This window comes from Diabrotica virgifera, chromosome 3, assembly GCF_917563875.1.
Source record: "Diabrotica virgifera virgifera chromosome 3, PGI_DIABVI_V3a".
NCBI classification, from domain to species: Eukaryota; Metazoa; Arthropoda; class Insecta; order Coleoptera; family Chrysomelidae; genus Diabrotica; species Diabrotica virgifera.
The window spans coordinates 13863254-13884747 of NC_065445.1; the positions used below are offsets into that span (position 1 = coordinate 13863254).

The 21494-nt window shown below is 32.1% G+C and overlaps 1 long non-coding RNA gene and 1 other non-coding gene across 2 annotated transcripts; both read left to right on the forward strand.

The window, feature by feature from the left end:
• Positions 1–14334: 14334 nt before the first annotated feature.
• LOC126882450 (uncharacterized) lies at positions 14335–14883 on the forward strand. Its single transcript, XR_007697355.1, has 2 exons — positions 14335–14508; positions 14606–14883. It is a non-coding gene; the product is annotated as an uncharacterized LOC126882450 (long non-coding RNA).
• A 1202-nt stretch (positions 14884–16085) lies between these two features.
• Positions 16086–16157, forward strand: Trnae-uuc (transfer RNA glutamic acid (anticodon UUC)). Its single transcript has one exon. It is a non-coding gene; the product is annotated as a tRNA-Glu (tRNA).
• The last annotated feature ends 5337 nt before the right edge of the window (positions 16158–21494 follow it).

Consider the following 21494-nt stretch of genomic DNA (forward strand, 5'->3'; position numbering starts at 1 on the left):
AACCATAAACAACGGAAATATTTTTCTCAATTCAAAGAATAACAAAAACGATATTTTAAAATGCAAATACCTTACACTGGGTATAAACCTTATCTCATGAAAAGTCACGTTTCAAATTTGCGATACAATAAAGATATAAAAATTTGTATTTTAATAGATAATCCATGCCTACCTACCCATTGATGGTAGAAAGGTTAATATTTATGGTAAAGAACGACCGTAGGTATCTGGGATTATATTATAATGTATTTTATCCTTAGAGTAAGTGTGAGTCGTAAGGCTAAATCTGGAAAATATAATATTTGACCAATGTTGCCACAGTCTTGGACAAAATTTCGGGAGACTGCTCCTATTTTTCGGTAGAAATCGTCAAATTTCGGTAGATTTCATTTTTTGCTTATTTTGGTATCACATTTCAAAAATATTATATTTTAGGTACGAGTATTCAAAAATAAACTACATTCATCATCATCATCATAATGTAATGATCAATAATCATCATTCATCATAAAAATCATTAAAAGTTCAACATCGGCATACCTTAAAAAAATGTATTTTCTCGACTTTCTAGGTATTATTGAGCAATTTTCTTCATTTTTTTTAATCCAAAGTTACTCGAGTATAGCCGTCTAACTAACGCAATACTAAATAGCGATCAACAGGTAGCAAAAACGCGTTCCAAGATTGCGGCTGTAATTTTGAATTTTTTTTTCGAGATATTTGGCAAACGTATTCGTAATATAATAAAGAATGGAGGTACAGAGCCCAATTTGAAAAATATATTAATATGTGGAAATTACTCTGTAATTAAATACAATATTTAAAAAACGAGCCTTTACCGCCATTAAAAAGAACAAAAAAACTACACTTTCTTCAAATAAACTTTTTTTATCCGATGCCTAGATTTTGTGTCATTTTGGAACTACTAATGATATAAAAAATTTTAGTAGTTCCAAAATGACACAAACTCTAGGCAGCGGATAAAAAAGTTTATTTGAAGAAAGTGTATTTTTTTGTTCTTCTTAATGGCGGTAGAGGCTCGTTCTTTTTAATATTGTATTTAATTACAGAGTAATTTCTACATATTAATATATTTTTCAAATTAGGCTGTACCGCCATTCTTTATTATATTACGAATATGTGTGCCAAATATCTCGAAAAAATATTCAAAATTACAGCCGCAATCTTGGAACGCGTTTTTGCTACCTGTTGATCGCTACTGTTTCCTCTTAAGGATGCTTAAGTTTTGTTTATTATAAGGAATTAATTTATTTATAATAAAATAAAACTGCATATTTTTCCTGTTGTAGACTTTTTAAAAAAACTTACCACACGTGTACCTATTAACGTTCAAAATACAAATATTCTTATTTAAAAGCTGTATAATTGTTTAAACAAGTTAAAAAAATTTGTTATAATAAATAATAGTTATGTTATTAACATTTATAAATTACTGCAAAAATAAGGGTTTTTTGCAATTATCTCCAATTGTTTATGTATTTCCAATTAGAAACTATTAAGATCTAGAATATTCATTTTTCTCTAAAATCTACAAGGAATGTTTTATAGCAGAGGTTCTCAATCTATGGTACATGTACCACTGGTGGTACATATCATTATTGGCGGTGGTACACAAAACACAGAAAAAATTAAAATAGTAGTACTTGGTAAGTATTGATAATACAATTAAAAAATATAGGTGGTACCAAAAATAATAAAAATAACTGTAGGTGGTACATCACTCAAAAAGGTTGAGAACCGCTGTTTTATAGGCAAAAACATAATTTTTTACACTTTATATTCGTTTAAAAACAAAACATTGTCGGATATTGAAGCAATTGAGAACGAGAAAAAATTTTAATGTTCTTTAGTTATGTCGAAATATTGTAAGTTAAAAAGGTGCAAAATAAATTTCTCCTGTTTTAAGATTTTAATATAAATACTATTTTTAGTTTGGAATTATCTTTTATATCAAAATAAGCCACAATACTTCAGTATTCACTATTCAGATTCAGGTAGATACATTTTACTCACAAAATTATAATATAAAAGGACAAAGGATTGGTCATAAAATTGATATCGGTAAATCCGTATCTGCTGGTTTGCACATTGTGTCACAAGCTAGTAAAAGCAATTCCAGAATTCTTGAAAATTCACTAAACTCTGTTGCCAAATCTATCCGCTAAAAAACAATTTTCTAATAATTTTGATTTTTCGGTAGGAATAAAATCGGCAGATTAATTTGAAAATTAAAAATTTTGATTTTTCGGTAGAAAAAAAAAGGAGAATTAGGTAGATCGGTAGATTTGACAGATTCGGTAGATCTACCGAAAAATCGCTAGCTGTGGCATCACTGTATTTGAGGTAAGTCTGGACTCTGGACCCCCCTATTATGAATTTCTAGATCCGCGCCTGCCTCCAAGATCCAAATTTAGAAATACAGTCACCAGTACAATAATTAATCAATCACCTTATATTTCTTTCAATATGCAAAAATTGTCAATCTTGGATCACGTTTTATGAAAGATACGAAGAATAAGCGTTTTGTGAAAGATAATAAAAGTCGTTTATCAAGGAATGCTTAGCCAAAATTAAATGTTTAAAGAAGAAAATTCAAATAACGATAATTTTGCAACTCATACTCTAATTAGAAAAAAAATATGAACATTAATAATGGGTGCCTTAGGACTTCTTGAAGCTGGTTTGGCAATCCATTCATGATATCCTGGATATCCTATTGGGGGACATTGTACCACTCCTCTACCAATGTAAGTATTTACCTTCTTTTTTATAAATAACTGAATTAAATATTTAGATTTGTAGAACCATGAAAAGAAAGAATATGTACCCAATAGTGTCTATTACTTGTATTTTCTTCCATTTGTGCCTAGTGCCATGCGCAGTGCAGTGATGATATAGTTTTTTGGGTACCTATTATATGGCCATTTCTGTTTGTAATATCTGAATTATTACGTCCAGCTAAAACTGTTTCGTTTAATAGTAATAAAATATAACCAGTATATTGTAATACCGGGTGTCCACTTATATTTTCCCCCATTTTAACTGCCTATAACTTCTAAACGGCTCAAGATAGAAATATGCGGTTTTCACTGAAATGTTTTATTTTAGTAAAAGTTTTGTCTGAATGGATGGAATTTTTTATATCGCTTTCAAATACGAAATAAAAAATGGCGGATTTTTGAAAAAAACTTTGTTGATTTTTTTTTTAATGGAACACCCAGTATATTCTTTTGTAAATTGAAAGAAAGGTCATTCACCTATTTAGTGATATAAAGTTTTTCAAAATCGGTTTTCAAATCACTGAGTAATTAATTTTTAAAATGAGAGGTGCAACGTGGATATCACATACCTAAATAACATAACTAAGCAAGTTATGGGATTTCCACAATGCATCTCTCATTTTAAAAATTAATTGCTCAGTCATTTGACAACCGATTTTAAAAAAATTTATATCGCTGGATAGATAAATGACCGTTTTTTCAAGTTTTTAGGTAAATGAACATTTTTTATATCGCTTTTAAATAAAAAATGGCGGATTTTTGAAAAAAAAACGTTGTTGACTTTTTTTATTAAAACACCCAGTATATTTTTTGTGTTTTGAAAAAACGGTTATTTACCTATCCAGCGATATAAAATTTTTTAAAATCGGTTGCCAAATGACTAAGCAATTAATTTTTAAAATGAGAGATGCAATGTGGAAATCACATAACATAATATCATTTTGCTCAGTTGTGTTATTTAGGTATGTGATATCCACGTTGCACCCCTCATTTTAAAAATTAATTACTCAGTGATTTGACAACCGATTTTGAAAAACTTTATATCGCTGGATAGGTGAATGACCTTTCTTTCAATTTACAAAAAAATATACTGGGTGTTCCATTAAAAAAAAGTCAACAAAGTTTTTTTCAAAAATCCGCCATTTTTTATTTTGTATTTGAAAGCGACATAAAAAATTCAATTCATTCAGACAAAACTTTTACTAAAATAAAACATTTCAGCGAAAACCGTATATTTCTATCTTGAACCGTTTAGAAGTTATAGGCAGTTAAAATGGGGGAACATATAAGTGGACACCCGGTATATCCTTTTCTATTGGAAAGCAAAACACAATTCTAATGAATTTTGATAAAGGGGGAAGGCGCAAAATGTCGCCTGTCAAAATTTTCAATATGTTTTAAATGTATTCATTTTTTTACAGTTCTGAGACAAATAATATCTAAGTATTTTTGAAAAATTTAAACGCAGAATGAAAGATGACATTATTACCGAGGGTCGAGGGTCAAAAGTCCCTTAGAATAAATAAAAAGTTTCTTTTGAATGAAATATTTGCAATTAAAAATTACACTAAATTTTCTGCGTTTAAATTTTCTAAAAATATTTATTAATTTTTTCACGATTAAAAAAAATGAATATATTTAAAACACATCGAAAATTTTGACACGCGACATTTGCGCCTTTCCCCTTAAGACTTTGATGCTGAAGTAAGTGTGATTTTTCCTTTTTTTTTGAGAATTTTGGGAAAGTACTTAACTTGCCTTGTTCCATTAATGCTTGTTGTTCGTTTATATGTTTTTTTTGTCTCTCAAAGAAAATACAAAGTGGCACCATGTGTTTAACTTATTTTCTTCCTTCTTCGTTATGTTGCAATTTTGAGAAATAATTACATGCATATAAATTTTGCAATTCATTCACAATACCTTCCCTTTCTTTTATCTTAAGTATATTTTTAAAAATACTCTTTATATGTATGATTTTACTGTAAATTTTGAAGACATTTATTGTATATCTAAAGAGGGTTCGAATAAAGTCATAAAAGAATAGGAATGAATTCGGTTCGTATATCTACCTAATGAGGTATAAAAAAGTTTTAGTAGAGACATCAAGGTATCATCTTGGATTACAGAAAATGTATTTTACCATTAAATATCGTTTAGAACAGTCATTGAAACAAAGCGGGTGTTTATATTTCCTGATTCTTTAAGGTAATAAAAAAATTTTCTTTTAGTATTTCTTTTTATTTTCTAAGTAAAGATTTACAAACTGTCTTGTTTGGACAATAATCGAATTTGATAATTCCATCAAAGGGAAGTTAACAATTAACAATAGAGGACTCTAGGAATCCCCCTGGAACCTCTTCAGAATTTCAATCTTGGATTCGATTGCATAACCCCACAGCTGAATGCCATAGCTCCAGAAAGGTTTTAGAATTACCTACTTTACGCACTAATACTAATACTTAGCTTATTTTTCAGTATAGTTCAGATCTTCTACCAAGTAACCAACAAAGTTGTCTTAACTTTAATCCAAGTTGTTTTCGTTTATTGAAGATGTGGCTTCTCCCAGCAGGTAGGTACCTAGGTATAAGTCGTCTATCAAGATGAATGCCGAGGTATTTTTCACTATTGGATTGCGATTTGCGATATACACGGTGTTTCATTGGGAAACGGAAATACTTTAATGGCGAATAGAGGTCACCGAGCCGGTTCTAGATATAGTACATTTTTGCCCTACCGACTTTTATAACCGAGTTACAGGGTGTTTTATCGATTTTTCCCATTTCTTTCCTAAGCCATAACTTTAGAACCACCCTGTATATTTTTTTGATACGTGGTACACATATGTCTTATTCAAAACCCAAACGACCGAAATACTAACCATAAGAAAAATCCAGGTCCGGATTAACAAAAAATTATAAAGTAATTGTGACCTTAAAACAACACCCTGTATATTGAAATTTTGAAAATCTGTTTTCATATTTGAAAAGGGCACAAAAAAGTAAGCTTAATGGTTCGCTTCAATTTTTCGGCCAGACAATTTTATGACTTTAATTTTGAAATTATATTGAATTTTTTAAGAACATTGACATTAAAAAGCAGATATTATTAACTTTTTGGCAATAAATTATTAAAGTTAATGAATAAATACTAATTTTAAAAATAATAAATACTAATTTACCACATTGGAACGACCCAATTACTAATGACAAGAAAAATCCAGGTCCGGATTAAGAAAAAAATATAAAGTAATTGTGACCTTGAAACAACACCCTGTATATTGAAATTTTGAAAATTTGTTTATGTATTTTAAAAGAGCATAAAAAACTGCGTTAAAAGGTGCATGTCAAATTTTTGCGCAGATAATTTAATTACGGCAATTTTGAAATCATATTGATTAATTCTGTCACGGTCACAAGAAGCTACCAGAAAAATGAAGAACAGTCCCAACGTACTTAGAAAATCGATTCGAAATCTTTTAAAACGAGCAAGGAAATGCATCGAACAAAATGGCGGACATTTTGAGCAACTGTTATAGTTCAAATATTTTTAATTTATGTTAAATTGTTGAATTGTAACGAATTTTTGTTTTATTAGATATAGCAGTTTTTTTAAATTCTTTACTAAATCATTAAAATATCCCAATTCTCGCAATTCTAATTTTTAATGATGTGCATATAGCTACAAATCCAGATAATCTATAAAACCAGCATAGTAAATAAGTATTAAGTATTTTTAAAATAAGTATTGATTCATTAACATTAAATGATTATTAAAAGTTAACAATACCTGGTTTTTAATCTCAGAGTTCTTTAAAATTTCAAATTAATTTCAAAATTGATGTAATTAAATCAACGGCGAAAAAATTAAAATAAGCCTTTAATCACAGTTTTTCATGCTCTTTTAAAATGCGCAGACAAATTTTTAAAATTTCAATATACAGGGTGTTGGTTCAAGGTCACAATTACTTTGTATTTTTTTCTTAATCCGGACCTGGATTTTTCTTGTCATTAGTAATTGGGTCGTTCCAATGTGTTAAATAAGTATTGATTATTTTTAAAATGAGTATTTATTCATTAACTTTAATAATTTATAACCAAAAGTTAATAATATCTGCTTTTTAATGTCACAGTTCTTAAAAAATTCAATATAATTTCAAAATTAAAGTCATAAAATTGTCTGGCCGAAAAATTGAAGAGAACCATTAAACTTACTTTTTTGTGCTCTTTTCAAATATGCAAACAGATTTTCAAAATTTCAATATACAGGGTGTTGTTTTAAGGTCACAATTACTTTATAATTTTTTGTTAATCCGGACCTGGATTTTTCTTATGGTTAGTATGTCGGTCGTTTGGGTTTTGAATGAGACATATATGTACCAACTATCAAAAAAATATACAGGGTGGTTCTAAAGTTATGGCTTAGGAAAGAAATGGGCAAAAACGATAAAACACCCTGTAACTTGGTTATAAAAGTGGGTAGGGCAAAAAATGTACTGTATCTAGAACCGGCTCGGTGACCTGTATTCACCATTAAAGTATTTCCGTTTCCCAATGAAACACCCTGTATAAGTAATTAAGTATTGATTATTTAGGTGTGCCATAGGTGTGTATGTAATACCTATGTACAGCTCCCGGAATGAACCATGGCCGATGGCAAACGTTGTCGTCGGTCGTACACCCTTCTAAACTTTACGCAGACAGGATTTCTCTCGCCGGCCATGGTTCGCTCCGGGAGTTGTAAGCAGTTCTTGTTTCTGTACCTACCTAGTACTAGTAGGTAGGCTGCTAGTACCTAGTCCCCCATTTATAACATTTTTTTTGTATAGATAGGTAGGTATGTCAACAACCTACCCATACAGCACAGGTCATCTATAAGATATCTTATTTACAACCAAATATGGTCTTAATGTCTTGAGACTTTTAAAAGATATCTTTAAAACGCCAAATTTAACATATCTTTTATTTAAACTCCATCTTTAAGACATTTTCTTTGTTTATTTCTAACCTACATAACCTATAATTTCAAAGGAACATGAAAGGAACATGGGGCTGGTATATTTTCATTTTCATGCATAAGGCCCTTTAAAATAAGAAGAAGAAGATCTTGATATGTAACCTCCAATGCATATACTTACTTAATATGGTTTTATTTAAGAGAGAATTGTCAAATAGCGAATAGTTGACAGTTTTTACTTTTTGATAAAAAAACCTCATCAAACCTAATTTAATTTGAAAATAGTTGTTAAATTTGTTAATTTTTTATTTATCGCTGATAAGAAGTCGAGGTCCGCTGGGATGAACAGCCTCGGCTTCTTTTCGCAGTGAATTATCTCTTGTGATTTTTGTTGTGTTTGACGTTTGATTTTTTTGGAAGAAAACTTGAAATAGACAAATCTGTGACTATCGTTCGAGGTGAACGGACGACTTTTGAAACTCATCCAAAGGGTAAGGGCCAAAACTACCTATATTTTCCTGTTAATTTCTAATTTGCGTCGCCTAGTATAGATTTTAAATTCGTCAATCCGCCGCATAAGATGGAAGAAGAAGTTCCTCCCGGTCCTCCTCCACCACCTGACCCTCCTAATAAAATCAACCAATATAAATGTCAATCTCAACGTCCAAGTATTCAAAAAAGTCTTACAGTAAAAAAACAAATACTATATTCGGAGACCGACATAGGTCCTTACAAAGTGTTTGTCCAAGGTCAGAATAGCAATATTGGAGATTATCACGTGTTAAGCATAGCTAAATCTATTTCTGTTTTAAAAATTAAAGACATCACGAAAATCAGTAGAAAGGGTAAAAACAGGATAGGTGTATTATTTGCTACTAGAAAAGCAGCCAACGATTTCGTTGTAAGAAAAGATTGGGAAGCCCTAGGGTATGAGGTGTTCATTTCATTTCATCAGGTTTCTTGTAGGAGTATAGTAAGGGGAGTTAATAAAAAATTCACAGAGGAAGAAATAAAGGAGGCATCAGAAACAAACTTGGCTTTATGTAAGATATTAAGTGTTAAGCGGATGAATCGAAGAGTACAAGTAGATTCAAAGATTGAATTTGTCTCCACGGGAACTATTAGCATAACTTTTTCAGGAAAAACTATTCCTAAAGAAATTTCCATATATCAACTACCAATGAGGGTCACACCATTCATCAGCCCTGTTCTTCAATGTGGGAATTGCTTACTTTATGGCCATTCTACGAACCAATGTAGAGGAAAAAAGAAATGTGCTAGATGCGGAACTTCTCATGAGGATTCTTCATCTAATACATGTACAAAATATTGCATTTTCTGCAAATCTTCTGACCATGAATCAAGTAGTCGTAATTGTAGAGAGAGAGTCAGACAAAAAGATATTAAGGATCTAATGTCCTTTTCTAATCTATCTTTTTATGAGGCAAGTCAGCAGGTTCCTAGGATCTCTAATATTTCATCTTTCAACATAAACGATTTCCCCCCTTACATAACGATCAGAATAATTCTAATGGCATCTTACCACAGGAGAGGAGGTCTGCAGCCTCAGCTCAATATTCAAAACCTTTTAGTCAAGTCACTCAATCTCCACAAAAAAGAAGATGACCTTCAATACAAGAAAATACAGGTTATGATAAAATCTCCCACCAAAGACTACTTATTAATCCATCAGGTAGAAGAATAAATGAGCCCTCAACTTCAAAATTCAATCCTGCTCATGATTCTCAAATCACTAACTCACAATCTTTATCCCAATTTCATTTGGATTTCAATCAGGCCATGTCTATGCTGAACCAACCTCACAGGGAGCTCGTCATGACCTTCATTGGGGACTTAATAAACTCAAAATCACACTCCATTCCTTACAATATGGTAGATCTAAAGACCAGCATAACTAAAAATGTATCACCTTTCAATACAAATGTAAACCAGAGTCGGAGGGGAATAGAGGATCTCGAGCCTGAGGATTCGAGATCTTCTGACTCCTTGGTCTAGCAAACATACTCTATATAATGAATCCTAACACTCCGATAACTATTATTCAGTGGAATATACGTTCATATAACACTAATTCTGACAATCTAAAAATCCTTATAAAAAACCTTAACAAAGATATAATCCTTATTAGCGAATCTTGGCTCTTAAACCAACATGTTATAAGATGTAGAGGATATCAAATAATCAGAAAAGATCGAGAGGATGGCTATGGCGGATTAATTACTCTTATCAAAAACAATATTGATTATAGGGAAATTCAAATTGCCAATCCAGGCTTTAATCATGATGTCCAATTCCAACTCACATTTCTCCCTAACTTTAATTTGAATATTCTTAATACATACTGTCCACAAGACAACTCTATCTCCAAATCCAACTGGTCTTCCCTTGTGAAATCACTTAATAAGCCATTTTTAATCATGGGTGATCTAAATTGTAATCATAAGGCATGGGGTAGTTCTAGAGACAGTCACAATGGTAGGATTATTTTTGATTCTTTGGAGGAACTTGAGCTAGTATTTCTCAATGATGGGTCTCCAACTAGATTGGTGGCCCCAGGAGGCAGTAAGTCGGTAGTAGATCTAACAATGGCATCAGTCGATGTGGCAGCTAGGGTGGGCAAGTGGTCCACTATTTCAGATACTGGAACTAGTGACCACTTCCCCATAATATGTCAGTTAAATGTATGTCCTCAATCTCCCCCGCATTCATGTAAAAGAAGAAATCTAAAGAAAACTGATTGGTCTACTTATCACAACAATTTAAACAGCATTTTCTCAGCTTCTCCCAGGGAAAATTACGAATTTTTTACTAACTCCATATCAGCGGTAGCTGATGAAACAATTCCTTGGCTTCACCCTGCTAATAATTCCAAATACCACATTCCATGGTGGGATGATTCATGTGCTGAAGTCGTCTCTGCGAGAGTGTCTGCCTTAAAAAAATTTAAAAATATCCCCTCAATGGAAAACTATATCGAGGCTAAAAAGAATATAGCCAAATCAATAAAATTCCTAAAATCAAAACGTAAAAATAGTTTCAGGCTATTTTGCAGTAAATTAAATAGAAACACTCCTCTAAAAGTTGTGTGGGAGAAAATTAATAAGGTATCGGCTTCGAAACCTTCAATATATACTCAATTGCCTTCTACTCCTATATCCCACGAAATTCTATGTTGCTTAACCCCTCTTTCCGCTGTCAATAAAGTATTGGTTAGATCTCCTCAAGCCCTAGAATCGCCATTTGCTCTCGACGAGTATCAGAACTCCCTCTCAATTAAATCTGACTCGGCTCCTGGTTTGGATCAGATTTCCTACTCCATGTTAAAAAATCTTCCCGTTGTTGGATCTTTGTTATTAATTCAACTTTTCAATGAAAGTCTTAGAACGGGTATAGTTCCTGTTCAGTGGAAACAATCAGTAATTTTACCTATAATCAAAAAAGATAAAGATTGTAATAGTCCGTTAAACTTTAGACCAATAGCTCTTTCTTCATGTGTAGGTAAAATGCTCGAAACTCTTATAAAGAATAGAATAGAGTGGACTGTGGAACATAATAAGATTTTTAATCCACTACAACTAGGATTTAGAAGGGGTAGAGGTTGTACGGAATGCCTTACATACCTCACCTCAACAATTCAAATAGGATTCGCTCTAAACCAATACACTATTGGCATCTTTCTAGATATCTCTTCTGCTTATGATAGTGTCAATATATCACTCCTGTATTCCAAATTATTAAAGTATAACATTCCAACCCAACTGGCTAATTTGATTTTCTGCCTTCTAAATGACAGAGAGCTATTTGTCAAAGACAAACTGGGACAAATCCATGGCCCAAGAAAATCAAGTCTGGGACTACCCCAAGGTTCCCCATTAAGCCCTATCCTCTTCAACCTATATTGTCTTTCCCTGTATAATATAATCCCCTCTTCATGCAAACTAATTCAGTATGCAGACGATTTAGTTCTTCTTATTAGAGGGAGTGATATTAATGAATTGGTAATTAATGTAAATAAATTCTTGATTCAGATGGAATCATGGTTACTAGACCACAATTTAAATCTATCTCAGAACAAATCTTCTGCAATATTATTTACAAAAGGAAACACGAACATCTCTCCCCCCAACGTAATATTTTGTAACCAGAATATTGGTTGGGTGGATTCAGTCAAATACCTGGGGGTAAATATTCAAAAGAACTTAAAGTGGAATTCATATGTAAACTCAATTGAACTAAAAGTAAATCGTGGCCTGAATGTGATGAGAGCTCTTTGTGGGACTTATTGGGGAAGTGATCCAAAAACCTTACAAATTGTACACAATGGTCTGATTCAGAGCCATCTGGACTATGGCTGCCAGGTAATTTTCGATTGCCCAACTTCCTTAATTAAAAGATTGGAGAAACTAAAATACAAAAGTATCCGAATTATAACTAGATGCATGAAATCTACCCCAATCCATGCTCTCTTAAGTGAAAGTGGTCAGATCTCGCTTAAATCTAGATGGGAATGGCTTAGCTCTAAATTTATATTAAAAAATTTAATGTTAATTGGCAACCCAATTATTTCCGCTCTCGACCTGTTAGACTTGGCAATTCAAAGGAACCAAAATCATTGGAAAAACAGAAATACTCCATTTCTAGTGCTTTTAAAAAACAAATTTAAAAGTACTTATCCCAACTTATATTTAAGTGACTTATACCCATGCCATAACTTTGAACTAGATAACTAGACCATCAATTATCAACAATTCCAATCATAAATATCCAATCTAATCGTTCAGATGAACTTGCCTCAGTTCAACTCCAAAAAATAATTCTAAATAAACCTAGTCACATCAAATTCTTCACGGATGGCTCGGTTGATGGTGAAGGATCAGCAGACTTTGGTGTCTTTAGCCCAGAGATCAACTATTCTTATACCAGTAAACTACCTAAGTATACCCAAATATGTACGGCTGAGATTGTCGCAATTAATCATGCCCTCCAAATTATTTTGAAAAATGGGATTAAACAAGCAATCATCTGCTCGGACTCTAAAAGTGCCATACAGAAAATAGGCAGATCAACCTATTCTATGGAAACAGAACACTCATCGTTCATGACCAAAAGAGGCATCATTGAAGCGAAAGAAAATAACGTTAATATTAGTCTGGTATGGATTCCAGGACACTCGAATATTAAAGGGAACATGGTGGCTGATAAACTTGCTAATATAGGTAGAACCTTAAATGTAGCTGCTGGTATCACTCTTGACTATTCCAACTTTCTACCAGACATCAAGCATTCCATCTGGAATCGGTGGAAGCAAGAATGGCAGGGGAAAAATCGAAATAATTCATTTTACTCTAAAATTGTAGGTCAGATAGATAAACTCCCCTGGTACCACAATTTTGCATACCAAGACAGAAGACATATAACCACCATTATTAGAATGAGGACAGGTCATTGTGCTACTCCAGTTCACCTATTCAGGATAGGAGTAAAAGACAACCCATATTGTGACTGTGGCCGGGTTGGGTCCTTGAATCATCTGATTTTTGAGTGCCCTATAAATATGTCACCCAATTTTGACCTATATAAAGAATTAGCTAAAACAAATATCCCTACCTCCATTGAAATTTGCCTACTTATGTCCAACCTTAATCCACGTAGGATTAACTTGATCCTTAAATTCCTTAACTTAGCTAAACTTAACTTATAAATTAATCAATTCCCAACTTTGAATTAAAAAAATTAAGAAGATAAAGATATAAAAAGATATTAGACCTCCAAACGATAATAGTTGTAACCCTTATGTTATAATATTGCCTTTCCTGTAGGGACTGTCTGGCCCTATAAGAAGATGTTTCTACTTATATTTAAAAAAATTGAGGCTTTAGCATATATATTTGGAAATATTCGATTGCCCAGAGCAAGACAAGAGTATTTCCCTGGTGTAAGCTGGGCGAATTATCCCGAGGGATATAACCCAATAAAGGAAGAAGAAGAAGAAGTTTTATTTAAGGGATAATTTAGAACACTAAACAGATTTTAATAATGTCGTAGGTTTAGATTTAGATTGTTATATTATTAAAGTAAAAAATTAACTTTGTTATCAAGAGTAGGTACCTAATGCATGTCTCCTAATTCAACAGCTTCCCTTAACAATATGCTCTTAAAAATATATATTTTTTAGGTGTCGGAGCTTATTAAAGTAGGAGGATCAAAAGCTGATGATTTTGTGTCAAGAGTTGGAAAATAAATTATTAGCAATGAGCAAGCTTTACTTTATATGACAAGTAATATGGTAAACTTACCTTTCCGTCAAATCCAAAAATTGTTGCTTTTTGTTGTTACATGTTTCGATGGATGCCGATCATCGTCAGACACAGTATATAACACATTAAAGTTAAAATTAAAAACACAAACATTGAAAACATTTAAAAAACGGACGATTAAAATATTTATAATGTAGGCCTACAATAATGATTAACGAACCGTACCGCGGCAAGACTGGCAGACGACTCAAGCGGCAAGACTGGGAGTCGTCTGCCAGTCTTGCCGCGGTACGGTTCGTTAATCATTATTGTAGGCCTACATTATAAATATTTTAATCGTCCGTTTTTTAAATGTTTTCAATGTTTGTGTTTTTAATTTTAACTTTAATGAGTGTTATATACTGTGTCTGACGATGATGGGCATCCACCGAAACATGTAACAACAAAAAGCAACAATTTTTGGATTTGATGGAAAGGTAAGTTTACCATATTACTTGGAATGGTTATACTGTACTTTTAACTGCATTGCAATATCATAACTACAATGTTTCTTAAAAAGGGTTTCTATTTTAGCAACAGCAGAGAGATCATTTTCTACGCTGAGGCGATTGAAAAGCTGGATGAGGACCAGAATGACCGAAGACCGCCTGACCGGACTGGCTCTCATGAATGTTCACAGGGATATAGAAGTGGACATCAATAAAATTATCGATCGGTATTCCAGCAAGAAGAATAGAAAACTGGATTTTGTAATTTAAGGGAAAACAACGTAGTTTTTGTTAAGCCAAAGTATTTTTGTTTTGTTTTATAATTTACTTCTAATGTCAGTAATTAAATCATACTAAACATAATGTTAGTTAATCATTTTGCAACCTTCTTTTATACAGTATATTAATACCTTGTGTCTTATAAAAACGTAATCTTGATATTTGAAAAATATTTTTAAATAATGAAACATAAAAAAAGTGTTTTTTGCTTGTTACATTTTTTAATAGTTCAAATGGAATGACTATAAGCCACTCTTAAAGTATTTAAGTAGGATGAGTTTCCAGTCTAAATGTAGGTACCACAGGACTACAGTGTCTACTACCAGTCACTACACGTATCATCCTAAATCATTTCTATCTGCTAGAGTAGAGAGTTGAAAATAGCTGAGTTTATTTGTCAATTTCAAGGTTATTTTTTTGTAAACGCAGTGTGAACCTATGGTGTGAACAGAGTAAAAAAATGTGTTTTAAAACGTCAATTTTCAAAACTCAAAAAAGGGTATTCCATACCCCCCAAACCCCCCGGTATTGGGCCCATGTTGACAAGGTTACGCCCCCCCCCCCTCAAGAAATCTCTGGATCCGCCCCTGCTTTAAACTACAGTTGGCTGGGACAAAATAAGGCAAACAAAAGTTTTGTGATACCTACCAGAATTGCAAATCTGATAATAATAATTGGTAAAGCTTATTCTACATTTTATAAATTTTATAATGTTCGTACCTTTTTTAGAGGCATTAAAAGCAACAAATTTAGTAAAAACAACAAAACAATCACAATCAGCTATTCAGTTATGGTTTAGAAACAGCTAACAGCTATAAAATCAATAAAAAAAAATTAGCATAAAAATTAGTTTTTAATATTTTAAGTTTGTACATTATGTAAAATTTGAATAGCAATAAACGTATTTTTAGAACCTAATTATTTTATTAAAAGCTCTTTTAAAATATTTCATAAAAATTAAAAAGAAAGTTACCCTAAACACCTTGCCTTAATAAATAGACAGACAAAAAAGACATATTTAAGATGTAAGGATTTGTAACATCCCAAAGAGTCGCGTCGTCGTCGTAAAGATATCTTTCCGAAAATACCAGACGATGTCTAAAACATCTTTAGTAAGTTATCTTTTAGATTTCTTTTTATGTTATCTGGGTACCTGGTAAATACCTACCTATTATAGGTACCTATCTATTATATAATAGGTGTTCTCACGCCTCACGCCCTGTACAGTTATTATTTTAATACCGTTATACAACTTATATAGCAAATATTTATCTAACTATGTAACATCCGATATGGTCTAGTGGCTAGGATACCTGGCTTTCACCCAGGAGGCTCGGGTTCGATTCCCGGTATCGGAAGTCCTTTTTGTTTTTTTAATGCCATTTTTGGTTTGTAAAATAAGAATTACTGTTTTTACAAAATTTTTTTTTAATAGAATACATTAAATTTGCCGAAAAAAAATATTACGCCACAACGATGCATTTGTACAACATTAAAAAATTTAAATAAAAAAATGAGAGAATTTTAATTATTATAAATTCACAAAAAATCAGAATACAGAAGCGTTGATTGATTGATAATACAGAGTGAATAATCTATCAATCAACACCAAAAGTTTTAATAGGAAATAATTTTATTGTCGCTTGCGACATCTATTGGACATTATTACAACTAAAATCTTAAAACTTACAGGTTTCTGTTAAGTGAAGTAAAGACAACGGTTGAATAGGCCGCAAAAGTCAATAAAACGAAATGCAGAAATATTTTCTGGGGTACAACGTAATTTAAAAAATGGATTGAAGATGGCACTATCAAGACTTAAAAAATATTTTAAAAATAATATAATTTTTTTTTATAATATATTATGATATACAAAAAGTAATAACCACTATTCAAATCAATTACTAATAAGTTTACAAGTTTCTTTATTTTAAAAGAATCGATTGATTCTTTTAAATTTGAAAATGCTTGATTAATTGAAAATTGCTCATCAAGCAAGTGATAGTTATCTATTTATCGTCAAAGACAGAGATACCTACTGTAAATATGGATCCCCATTAAGGATCAGGGCCTATGAATTTATTGGTTATTTGGCCTCCCATTTGTACATTTCCTCTGATTGTCTTGTATGGCATATGTACTTAGGTACTTTCTTTGATTCTGATTAATGTTTTAGGTACTTCTAGGTGTTACAGACATTTCCCTTATTGTTTTTTGTCAATCGAATCGAAAGCTGCCCTTATGTCAATAAATGTCAAGTATCTTCTATTTTTCTTTCTATTATACGTCTTTAGTATAGGTACCTGTATCCTGTATTATGTTGTCATTTGTTTTCCTATCTGGCCTAAATGCAGGCAGCATTCAGGCCATTTAGTTCTTCTTCCAGTTTCCAGTTCAACGTACTCGCTTAGTATTTTCTCTATATCTTTATATACATACCTAGTTTATAGCGATCTCTTGCTTTGTTATATTGGTACGATTAAATCATTTTTCCATTACTCGGACATCTTTTGATTCTTCCAAGCATCTTTCAAAATTATTCATAGTAATTCCTTTCTCTTTCCTCCTACATACTTTATCATTTCTGGTAAAATTTCGTCCTCCCCACATGCGTTTCCTGTTTTAATTCTATGTATGCCTTCGCTTATTTCTGGTATCTCTTGTTATCTCTGGTACCTAAGCTTTCCATTCCACTATTTCGTCTTCCTCTAAGTAGTCTTGCCAGTTCGCCCCCAACTATATCTTTATAATGTTCTTTTCAGGTTTTTAACATTGTCTTTTAATACTCTTACTTTTTTTCTTTTGCTGCCTGTTAACCTCTTTATGCGAGTTAAGCATAACATAAGTTATATCCTTCGTTTAAGCTATCTTCAATTTTTTTCGAGCTTTCTATTTTTACTATCTTGACTGCTCTTTTTGCCATTTGCCTTTGTAATACATTTCTTCCTCTTTGTAATAATCCAATGTTTGGTTGTACTTCTTCCAGAAAGTTTTCTTTTCCTTTTTTAATATTTTGACTTCTTCATTTCACCATTTTGACACACCAGGTCACCATACGCCGTGATACTGTAAGGAATCGTGACTATGAAGCCAATCTCAGTAGTTGAAGGCCATTATCCAGCAGATATCCACCTAACACAAAAATTAGAGTGGTGTCAAGATTAATTTTCGCGCTGCAAAATTAGAGTGGTGTCAAGAATATCAAAACTGGGATGCAAACGATTGGACTACAGTTTTATTCTCAGACGAATCTATATTTGGATTTCATTCAGATTCTCGTCAAGTATGATTGTGGAGACGATCTGGCAGTGGCAGATGGTCAGAGGAGGCAAGGGAGGCTTAGCCTCCCCATAAGAACAGACGACAACAAGATCCAGAATGAACTTTTTACCAAACAGAATATTTAACATCTGGAATAACTTAGATGAAGACACCATATCGGCAACTAGTGTTAACATTTTTAAAAATAGACTGTATAATTCTTTATTTTCTTTGCAAGACTGAATAATTTTAGGACTTTATTGTTTCAAAATTTTGTTTGAAATTGTAATCATTAAAATTTTTATTAGTTTTATAACGATATTTTTCTTTGTTTTGAACATTATGGGAGCTTTACAGGATTGAATTGTTTTAGGGCGACATTGTTTTATTGTTTCAATATTTTTATTTGATGTTTGTTAATTTTTAACTATTCTTAATTTGTATTAGTTGTAAAATGATATTTCTCTTTGTTTTTGGGCATAATAGGAGCTCGCTTCTCTGCCCTTATTTGATTTAAAATAATAATAATAATAATAATAAATTGTTTACACATACTACACTGTTTTGTTTACTTTGCTTCGCGTTAGAGATATCGGAAAAACTTATTTGAACAAGTTGTTCCAAATAATGTTCTAACCCAACATACCTAATTCCATCACAAAATTCGCACTTTTAGTTTTTTCATTAATTGTAGTCAGGATCCTAAAATTGGAGCGGAGGCTGCTGGCCGGAAAGTCTCACTTGCTAATGCTCCGCGAAGCCCAGTAGCGGTTAAGGAGACCCGGTCTCCTTAGCGCTGCATTATCGCTTAACGCACACGCTGCCCGGAGATTTAGCAAGGGCGGTTGATGAGCGAGCAGCCTCCTCTCAATAATGAAAAATGTAATGCAAAGTAATCTGTATCTTAAAAAATGTGAACTTTCAACCTGTATGGACTGCAAAACTTCAAATCTGTATTTATTTTGATATACATATCTACTTACAGAGATAGAATTGTTAACAAATAAACGACACAAACTTTGGTAATACAGTTTTACAATTAGACTAACTATTTTTAAAATGATATGATATTATGAAATTATGAATTATGATGATATTATAAAATGTAAATAAAAATGGTCAAAAAAATGGGGCCTTATATTAGATTTTTTTGGAGGATTTTTTTTTTAGTGCAAATTTGTCTCGATATTTTACAGTTAGGTATAGCCTCAAATTTTGTAAAAATCACGAGCCGCCACTACGATCTGGAAATGTAAGATATGTCTTACGATATGTCTAGGAAGTTTACACATCCAGAGGTGGTATAGTAATGGTATGGGGTGAAATAATAATCGGTGGCAGAACGGTCCTCGTTTTTCCAGACCGCTTCCTAATAACTTAGCAGTATCTCGTTACCATTATCATTGTATAACTATTATTCAATCTATCTTTCGTCCGTTTGCTGATGCTGTTGGTCAAAACTGCCCCCTCATGCATGATAATGTTCGTCCATATGTCACACTCCTAGTGACAGACTTGCTTGCCAAAGGTATTGATGTGTTGCCTTGGTCAGCACAATTCTTCGACCTGAATCCCATCGAGCATGTATGGGACATGCTTCAACAAAGAATTACTCCAAATATGAGTAGTATAAGAGCGTCTGATACAACAACAGGCAAACTTACCTCAAGAGGATATCGATGACAATATCATTTTGTCCATGAACGACAGATGTACCTATAGCCGTCATAAACCAGGGTGGACGCCATACTCTGTATTAAATTTGTTTTTCTATTACGACCAAGAAAAGTTAAAGTTTACTAATAATGTTATCTGATGATTCCAATTTTTTATAGAAACGTAAATTGTCTTATAAAATGTCCCAATTTTACAAGCTTCAAACCTTCAAACCTTACGAAATTTCACGTACAATATGATCCAGACATTGGTATCAGAACCAGTCGACATCTAATTATTGCAATGACAATACCTCTGTCTGTACGTTATTCCAAAAAAGTGTGACTATTAGAAACTCCAGACTAATGATCAGAAAAGACGAAAGTTGGAGGTATAAAAGTCGATTTGAATGAATAACCTCGAAATAGACGTCTATGTTTAGATGCGGCCGCCGTTTAGGCCCGTACGTTAAGTTAGGCGACTATTTCATAAACTCAGACATTTATTTACTTTAACTTTCTCATGTGAAAAATTTATGTATTTGTTGTGTTTTTCGCTTTTTTATGAGTGGGGATACTAAATATATTCGTCAATCCTTATGGTTATACTTATTAGTCGTTATTTCCGCATATGCAAAAATTTGTATAGTAGTGCAGTCACTGAAGGCTTTCACCTCCGATTTCGTTGAACTTTCATCAATTTTCATGAAAATTGGTGAGTAGTTAGATGATACCTCAAGGAACAAAGGTGACATGATGCCAACTTGCCGTTTTACCCTGGGGGTGGATGCCACCCCATCTCGGGGTGAAAATTATTTTATTAAAAATAATACCACAAGTCGATAGAAGGACAAATTCTAAGCCAAATTTGTCATATAAAGTTATTAACATAAATCAATACTTTTTGAGTTATTATAGATCAAAGATTTTATTTTTTTGCAGAACAAATGCATGTTTTAAAGCTATTCTTGACATATAACTCAATAACTATAAGCTTTTGCAAAAACGTTCTTATTACCAAAATTGAAGATGATAAAAAATTGAATACATTACTCACTAAAAGAACTAAACTAATGTTAATTCAAAGTGAGTTATGGGTAATTGAATGTATATTTTTTTCGACGAGTACTCAAATCTAAGTATTCAAGCTTGAATAACGGAAAAACGATGCATTTTATAAAATATACCTGCAAAACACTTGTCAAAGCATTACAAAATACCTATCAAATGAGTACCAGAAGAAGTTAATAGCTTTAAAATTAAGTAAGTTATGAAGAAAATAAGAGAACCCTTTCGAATTTTTTAGGAAAAAGCGAAAAATAAAACATATGCCATTTCCACAAAAATTATAATTTATTGTAATCGTTGCAACAATTTCTTTATACCAGTATAAGTAATTATTTCAACAATTTTGGCCGATTTAGAATGCATATTTTTGAAAAAAAGATATGACTTAAAAAAATCAGAATTTTTAAAATTATCGTAATTTTCATTTTCTTTTGATAATAACTCCAAAAATACTCAATATACTATTGTGTTTTCAATTTATCAATCAAAGGCAAAATGAAAATTAAATTAATTTTTTTTTTAATAACGCGGGCACATAAATTTGATACACCCTGTATATTGATCTGTAAATATTTATTAGAATTTAGTTTGGATGTAAGTAGATTTCTCTTTTAATGAGCTTTCCGATGAACCATTAAAGACTTTTGTGAATAATTAAAGTGAAAAGCACGATGTATTTAGTTTTAAAATGGAAAAAGATTGTTTATTACG